The 8,527-nt window shown below is 39.4% G+C and overlaps 3 non-coding genes across 3 annotated transcripts; 1 reads left to right on the top strand and 2 right to left on the bottom strand.

The window, feature by feature from the left end:
* Nucleotides 1–5,023: 5,023 nt before the first annotated feature.
* Nucleotides 5,024–5,096, bottom strand: TRNAA-AGC (transfer RNA alanine (anticodon AGC)). Its single transcript has one exon. It is a non-coding gene; the product is annotated as a tRNA-Ala (tRNA).
* Nucleotides 5,097–5,600: 504 nt separating this feature from the next.
* TRNAA-AGC (transfer RNA alanine (anticodon AGC)) lies at nt 5,601–5,673 on the bottom strand. Its single transcript has one exon. It is a non-coding gene; the product is annotated as a tRNA-Ala (tRNA).
* A 2,255-nt stretch (nt 5,674–7,928) lies between these two features.
* Nucleotides 7,929–8,001, top strand: TRNAA-AGC (transfer RNA alanine (anticodon AGC)). The gene has a single exon. It is a non-coding gene; the product is annotated as a tRNA-Ala (tRNA).
* Nucleotides 8,002–8,527: the final 526 nt, after the last annotated feature.

Here is an 8,527-nt window from a genome sequence, read left to right as displayed (position 1 = left end):
AAGCTGCTATGTCATCTCTCTGCAAGCACAGATTTGATTAGAAAGTGACTCAATCCTAGTTATCCCGTTATGTTAGGTGCTTCAGTAGGAAGAGGCGTAAACTCCTAAGTGAGAAACATCTGTCAAGATTATCCCCTGCTCATCATAACTGAGATAATGTACTCTGTAAGACTACGTTCTAGTTGGCCTCATCAAACTTCAGTCTTATTTTTGGCAGTCAGTCTGGAATCACAGTTTTATCTTCCTAGAAGGCCCTAAGACTTCCAGGATTATCTCGGGAAAAGAAGAAAGCACACTGAAAATTGCATGCCAAATAGCTGATCAGGGAGGTGATTGTATCCCATTTTTGCAGTGTATGTAATTTCATAATTAGAGCTGCTATGTAACTTGCTGTCTGGATACAGCACTACAGACTGAAGAAAGTAAGCATTTTGTATTTTTTTTTTCCTGACTTGGCAAGACCACATGCAGTCTTGTAAAAATACATGCATAGTTTACTTAAAAAACATAGGATTCATCATCTGTGAGGTAAACTGACAGTCAATATGGAAGCTGTCATCCATGCCTCTTCAGCATAATGTTTACAGACAGCCTAGCACCAGCTTGTATTATTTAATGCTCAAAACCAAAAAGCTAGTTAATTGTGGGTTGTAAGGTTTTGACAGTACAGCTTGTCTATACAATAAGCACAACCAGACTCTCCTTGTGACTGGCATCTCTGGACTCCAAAGTGATAAGGAAAACAAGAGCATTGTATTCGTTACTATGAAAAGAACTTTATAAGAAGTCACTTATTTCTGCAAATGATAGAGAAGCTACGAAGGAGAGCTTGTTCTCACCAGTAAGGAGGGGCTGGTGGGGAATGTGAAGCTCAAGGGCAGCCTTGGCTGCAGTGAGCATGAAATAGTGGAGTTGAAGATCCTCAGGGCAGCAAGGAGGGTGTACAGTAAACTCGCCACCCTGGACTTCAGGAGAGCAGACTTTAGCCTCTTCAGGAATCTGCTTGATGGAATAAAGCCCTGGAGGGAAGGGGGGCTCAAGAAAGCTGGTTAGTATTCAAGAATCACCTCCTCCAAGCTCAGGAGCGATGCATCCCAACAAAGAGGAAGGTGGGCAAAAATGCCAGGAGGCCTGCATGGATGAACAAGGAGCTCCCGGACAAACTCAAAATTGAAAAGGATGCGTACAGGGGGTGGAAGCAAGGACAGGTAGCTTAGGAGGAATACAGAGAAATTGTCCGAGCAGCCAGGGATTAGGTTAGGAAAGCTGAAGCCCACATAGAATTAAATTCATCCAGGGACATCAAGAAAAACAAAAGCTTCTATAGGCAGGTTAGTGATAAAAGGAAGACTAGGGAAAATGTGGACCCTTTCCGTAAGGAAACAGGAGACCTGGTCACCTGGGATGTGGAGAAGGCTGAGGTGCTTGATGACTTTTATGCCTTGGTCTTCACCAGCAAGTGCTCTAAACACACTGCCCAAGTCACAGAGGGCAAAGGCAGGGACTGGGAGACTGAGGTACTGGCCTCTGTAGGAGATCAGGTTTGAAACCATTTAAGGAACATGAAGGTTCCTAAGTCCATGGGACCTGATGAGATTCATCCATGGGTGCTGAGGGAACTGGCAAATGAAACTGCTAAGCCACCATCCATCATATTTGAGAAGTTGTGGCAGTCTGGTGAAGTTCCCACTGAATGGAAAAGGGGAAACATACCCCCCATTTCTAAAAATGGAAAAAAGTAAAACCTGGAGAACTACAGGCTGGTCAGTCTCATCTCTGTGCCTGGCAAGATCATGGAGCACATCCTCCTGGAAATTCTGCTAAGGCACATGGAAAATAACAAGATGACTGGTGACACCCAACATGGCTTCACTAGGGACAAATCATGCCCGACAAATGTGGTGGCCTTCTACGACAGCATTACAGCGTTGGTGGATAAGGGAAGAGCAACTGACGTCATCTACCTGGACTTGTGCAAAGCATTTGACACTGTCCCACATGACATCCTTGTATCTAAATTGGAAAGACATCAATTTATCCACTCAGTGGATAAGGAATTGGCTGGATGATCACACTCAAATTGCTGCGTCAACGGCTTGATGCTCAAGTGGCAAGCAGTGACAAGTGACATTCCTCAGGGGTCAGTACTGGGACTGGTGCCGTTTAATACCTATGTTGGCGACATGGACAGTGGGACTGAGTGCACCCTCAGCAAGTCTGCTGACAACACCAAGCTACATGGTGTGGTTGACACCCTGGATGGACACCTCAGACACCAAAAAAAAAAAAAGCTGTTCTGAAAATTATTTTTTCTTGTCATAGTCTTTCATACTGCCCAATGCTGTATACTCAAGTGTCATTTCCTTCTCTCATCCCCAAAAGAAGTAACCACAACACACCCCTCAGAGTCTGGCATTTCTCACCCAATGAAGAAATGGCTGGCACAAGCTTACTGAGCTAGGAGCCAGGGAAGATTTAATTCCTCGTTCTAGTTCTTAGGAGCACTTTCCAGTGCTTTCCAGTGAACCAGGAGAATGCAAATACCATTCCAGAGCATAATTGCACATTACTACATCCTCAATTTAAAGCCAGAGAGAATTGAGCCTCAGTATCCGGGCATATAATGTCAATCAAGTGAGCTGAGCCTCCAACCTCAAACGATATAGTAAAGCTAGGCTGGGTACCTGCGTTGGTATTTATGACCTTACCTCCGCTTTAGTCACACAGTACTTTACCTTTGCTTTTCAATATTTGTACACGTGGGTGGGAAGATGAAGAAAGGAGAGGCACCTCCATCATCCAGCTGGCTCTTAGACCATCTTTCCATGTGTAAAGAACAGCCATTAAGCTCTTAAGCTTGTATTCAGTAACAACGAGGCTCTAAGGACACTATATAGACAATTTTTTTTCATTAATCGGGCATCTCCTTACAGTATCTTTCTAGGTAAGCAGTCTTGGCAACATCTGCTTGGTTCACAGTTCTACTAGCGTTCCATCACTGTGTAACAGCTACATACCAGGATTACACAGTTCCTGTCCATACTTTTAAAAAATAATTGCCTCTGTGACCCTTATTAGTAGAGTCTCTCATAGAATCTACACGGTAAATAAACACTCAAACCAAACTGAAATCAATATAAACAAATGAGTACAAAGTAAACATAATTATAGGCCTGATACAGCTTCTCAGCAATACAGGGGCTAGCTGTAGAAATCCATCTAAATACTTCCTTATTGTTCTCAGCTTCCTCTCAATAATTGAAAAGAGCAGCCCCAGGCTGATCAGGAAGCTAAAGCAGGCTTAACAGCATTTTAATTGCAAATGTGGGAATGACCCCAATAGGTAAGCTATTTCCCCTGGGATAAACAATAATGTTGCCAAGTGTCTGGTACTGGTGATTTTTTATAGCAAAATATAATGCTATGTAGACCTCCCTCGGCTGTTTTATCTAAGTGCAACAAGCATAATCCATTCAGCAAAACTTGAAGATAGATGTTACCGAGAAACATTCCAAACTGTGTACTGAGCCTTCACTTCATGAAGAGGAAAAAAAATAAAAAATCATTCTATTCACTTATTTGAAGAGATCTGGGAATACTCAGTGGTCATCCTAAAAGAAGGAAAAGTATTCTTTGTCTGAAAAGACTCATCATTAGATATTCCTGAGAGACAAGATGTGTAAGTTATCTTTGTCCATGCTCCTTTCAACAGCTGATGAGGTAAGAAATCACACATCAAAGACAATGATCAGGAATATTTTTTATGGAGCAGGTTTAGTAAAGGATGTTGGTGGGAGAAGAACCCAATATCAACACAGTGTGCACTGAGAACAACCCTGCTGAAAATAACTGTGTACACAGTAGGTGTAAGCACATCCCAGGCTGTCATCAGAAGGAAGGCATTTAAGTATGACAGTTCCAGGCATCTTCTGTCTACTGATCACATTGGAAGTAGTCACTAAGACTGGTACACACTTTTTTAGGTATGCCCAAGAGTTCAAGGGGAAAGTTTCAGCCTCCAAAGTACAAGGAGACACACCCAAGAAGTGGAATAATAGCAGTGTTTTGCTAGTTTCATGCACATTTTCTTGCTCAACCATGAACAGAGAGAAGATGTGAGGAAATCAGTAAGCCTTTCTGCACACTGTAAAGTGCTTAGTTAACACTCAAGACACAGCAGATTTAGCAGCACTCGTCACTAAGATCTAAAAAGCTGCACTTGCTATGCAGCTGCTTCTAGAAGGGCCAGGGGTAAGTGCACCACAAAGAAGCACACAACACCTGGAGAACGATCAGAAGAAACTAGTAAGATGTTAGGGTAAGTCAGTGAATCAATTAGATGGTCAAGGTTATCTCTGAAGCTCTACATAAGTGTGGCAGGCATTAGCCTCTTTAAAGCAGCTCTGCAAAAACAGAAGTCAGAGAGAAGGCTAAGGAGCTCAATTATAACCTGCACACAGGCCATAGCTAAAAGACACAGGAGCTGTAGCGTGCTTTCTAGGATACAGACCTGGGGGCAAAGAAGTGACGACTTTTACCCTTAAACTTGAATTGACTGATGCAGTTCATAAAATGGCTTCACAAAGATCGTAAATGAAAAGAAGATCCTATATTTCTGGACAGGGACCAGAATGGGCAGGTGGGGAAGAACAAGCATTCCTAAGCTTCTATTTTCCACTGTCTGATCAAACTATATGCTGGTTGGACAAGAGGAGAAAAGACATGCTGATTCAGGTCTCTAACTGTCATTCATCCATTGTTTTTCATAAAACCTGGAAAAACACTATATTGCAGAATTCTCTTTCTGCCAAATTGGACTGAAACTGGCCAAGAAGAGTTAACAGTTATGACAGAGGATTGACATATACAGTTATATAAGCCTGATTTTGGGAGGGAGGGGGGAGGGAAGGAAGGAAATCAGTCTTCCCAATTGAAACAAAATTAACATTTTACCAAAACAGTTACATATTCTGTTTTGGTAGTTTCTACTTCTAGGTATAACAATTCCTGTTTAACAAAACACTGGAGAATGCGGGCATCGATCCCGCTACCTCTCGCATGCTAAGCGAGCGCTCTACCATTTGAGCTAATTCCCCCTCCTCTTATTGTTAATAGGCATCACAAAATTCTGATCTTGAAGGCAGATTTAAAATCTGCAGTTCCACACATGTAATACAATTTTCTGTTTTGTACTGGTCTGTCCATTCACAAATGAAAACACATTCAACTGCAATTCCAAAACAGGTGTCAGATAATGAATTCTTACTATTTAATTTAACATTTTCCAAATGAAGTAGTAAGAAACAAGACAAACCAGAAAAGACATGTATAAAATTAAAATTTATTACTTGCAATTCCTGAGAGGAAGTACTTTGCAGCATTTGATTTTCTCCCCCCAAAAAGTCAGTTTCTATTTATTTCTTTTCAAAATATGAGTAATTATCTTAATTTATTCTAGTCAAACATATGGCAGCATTTAAGAAACGAACTACGCACATCTAAAAACTAAGAGCTTATTTCACTTCAAAATTTCAGTTTGATACATGAAAATGTCTTTCGTAGTGAACTGTTTTTTCTCCCACCACAAACAAAATATACAGTGGAGAATGCGGGCATCGATCCCGCTACCTCTCGCATGCTAAGCGAGCGCTCTACCATTTGAGCTAATTCCCCCCATAATACATTATTTTATCCTGTAACTGTAGAGTTTAACAACCACAAACACAAACTATCTTCCCTTTTCAAACTCTGTTCCTTTACCATGTGTGGTAACCCCAGGGCAGTTGTTCAGAACACTTACTAGCATTTGACCTTGAGCTTGTATTTTTTTTCGTCCAAGATGACAAACTCCCTGAGTAATGTGATAAGGCACTTCCTACTGCTAACTTGCATGACAAACGACCTGCAGCCATTCAGTGCCACCCAACTCACGCTAGATTTATCCTTCTTTGAAGAGGGCAGCTGCTTTTTCTGTGTTGAGGCAAGTCACATCAGCGACAATGCAGTGGAGCAGCTTGGAGAGACGTTCCCTAAGATGACCATCTAGAAAGCAAAAGACAAACCTGATTAAATTAGCTTGTATCAGTTTACATTAGCATTGCCATAGAGATGCATTGAAGTGATCTGTGTTAAATGAAAGTATGCGGACACAAAGCCTTCACAGCTGAAATACCCTAGAGAAATGAAAAAATTGAATTAAGAAGGTCAGGTTATTTTCAGCCACATAGGTAAGGAAGTTCTCCCAATCGAGTGGAGAAATTAGAAAGTTTTACTCACCATCTTACATGAAAACTTAGCCATCACAACAAATTCAAGATCACAAAACAACAGGCTGTTGATTATACAAAATACGCACTTTAATCACTGAAAATAGTACTATTGCAGAGGTCTTTCCTCACCCTTATCTGACTTTAGCATCAAATAAACTGTTTTTCTGTGAGCTAAATTGTGCAAGCTTTAGGCCTTTTCAGTGGCAGCAGACTGAGGTAAAAATAGGGAGAGGTAATCTGCCATTTTCATACTGACACAGACTGCACAGGATAGATAAACAAAACTGTACATAGAGCTGAACCTTGTGAAACATGATATGGGAAAGATCCCAGGGTGCAGTGGGCCATCACTGAGACTACGATGTGCCTGTGAGAAGGACTGAAACCACTTTTGTATGTTTGTTTTTCCCCTACAATTTACTCCAGTGAAGTAGATAAAGTCAGTTACAATATATTACAAGAAACAGTAAGAACAAATCCTCATTTATTGTTGTGCAGAGATTGAGGTAAGGCAGGAGAATAATTAAATTCTAAGAGAATATTTGCAGCGATACTAGGGTTTTAGTTTCACATCTTGGGCACATCTGGATTGTGCTAGATTTGAAGTAGTAACTTTAGACAAGTTGTAACTAGCTGATGCTTAATTTTGTAATTTATTTTCTTTTGACTAGAGGCTGTCAATCCAGTAAGTTAAATCCATTACAGAAAACCACCAGCACATGCATTGTTGCATTACTGCACACGTTTTACTTCACTAGCAGAACTTACTTTTCTGCATTTAAACAGCAAGTGAGAAATCTTTCATTATACCATTTTCATTGTCTTTGTTGTTTAATAGTGTATCAGTGTAACCACTCTCACTGTAAACTACATTTTTGTTCTTTAAACCCAGAAAGTTCCCTGATTTAATAACCTGTGACTAGAGCTTTGTCAATGTGCTTCTTACAGCAATGTCATTTAGTACGACTACACTTGAATTTTTATATTTCTGAAGTGTTTTTAGGAACTTTTATTTATATTTATTTATATATATATAAAAAAATAAATATATAAATAAATAAAAACACCCATATATTTAAGACGCAATACAATTTTAACTGAATCATCAAAGTCAATACAAAAATGTAGAAGTATCTAGGATATAACTTAGGAAGGTATAAATAAATGCTTTCTCTCCACAAACTACAATAAACACAAACTTTTAAGCTATTATATTTCTCATTTACATACAGCTAATTAGAAAATAAAGTTGGAAAAGAAAATAAAGAGATTTGAAAAACACAGTGAAGAAAAATCTTATTGCCCTTCAATGACTTCTAACAGTATACTTTCTAGATTTACAAGTATTTTGGTATCTGCATTTTAAGAGAGGCAAAAAAGAAAAAAATAGTTCTCCTTCCTGAATAAACACTAGAGGAGGTTTTGTTCAGGAAAGTAAGTACTGTTTTATCAAAGTAACATAGCAGAAAATGCATCAGTACTACTGCTTCTCATGCGTCAAGTGAGTATTCTGGCTTTTACACTAACAGGCTTTCCACATAAATACAATGATGATTCAGTGTTATTAAACAAGCAGACTGACTCAACAAAGTAATTACATCAAAAGCAGCCAAGGTATGATTCAGCAGAAGTAAATCTGCCCTTGATGTCATGAAGCAAGGGGAATTAGCTCAAATGGTAGAGCGCTCGCTTAGCATGCGAGAGGTAGCGGGATCGATGCCCGCATTCTCCAGTGTTTTGAGAGTGAGTATGTATGGTAATGTAAGATTTTCTTCCATAAACTGTTCAGGTTTCTGAAAGAAAATATACATAGCTAGTAATATACACCATTTCATACAGCAACAAAAACAAAACAAAAATCTCAATTAGCAGACTACACTTGTGAGCTCTCTGAAAATGAAACAGAAAAGCTAAGGTTGTTATTCTGTAATACATGAAATAAAATTAACTTCTGTCCCTTACCAGTGCGCTGAATGTTAATGTGAGCATTTTTAATATTTTTTTAGCTTTTAATTATATTAAAAGTTAGAGAAATTGTCTATAAGAAGTAAAAGTATGTGTTGTCTGTATAATCACCAGCTCACTATAGAATTTCTGTCTCTCCAGCTCCCCTGCACTTGTTGAAGCTAGAATGGGCATGACAGACTTGTTCCTAAGCTGAGTTTCAACTGACATTCAATTTCTCACAATTTCACTCAATTTCTTCTTCAACTCCATATAAGAAAATAATTTGCACTTTAAAAAAAAAAATGCTCATC

This window comes from Rissa tridactyla, chromosome 2, assembly GCF_028500815.1.
Source record: "Rissa tridactyla isolate bRisTri1 chromosome 2, bRisTri1.patW.cur.20221130, whole genome shotgun sequence".
In the NCBI taxonomy this organism is placed as follows: Eukaryota; Metazoa; Chordata; class Aves; order Charadriiformes; family Laridae; genus Rissa; species Rissa tridactyla.
The sequence above is the reverse complement of the archived record's forward strand: the minus strand, read 5'-3'. Positions and strand labels throughout refer to the sequence as shown.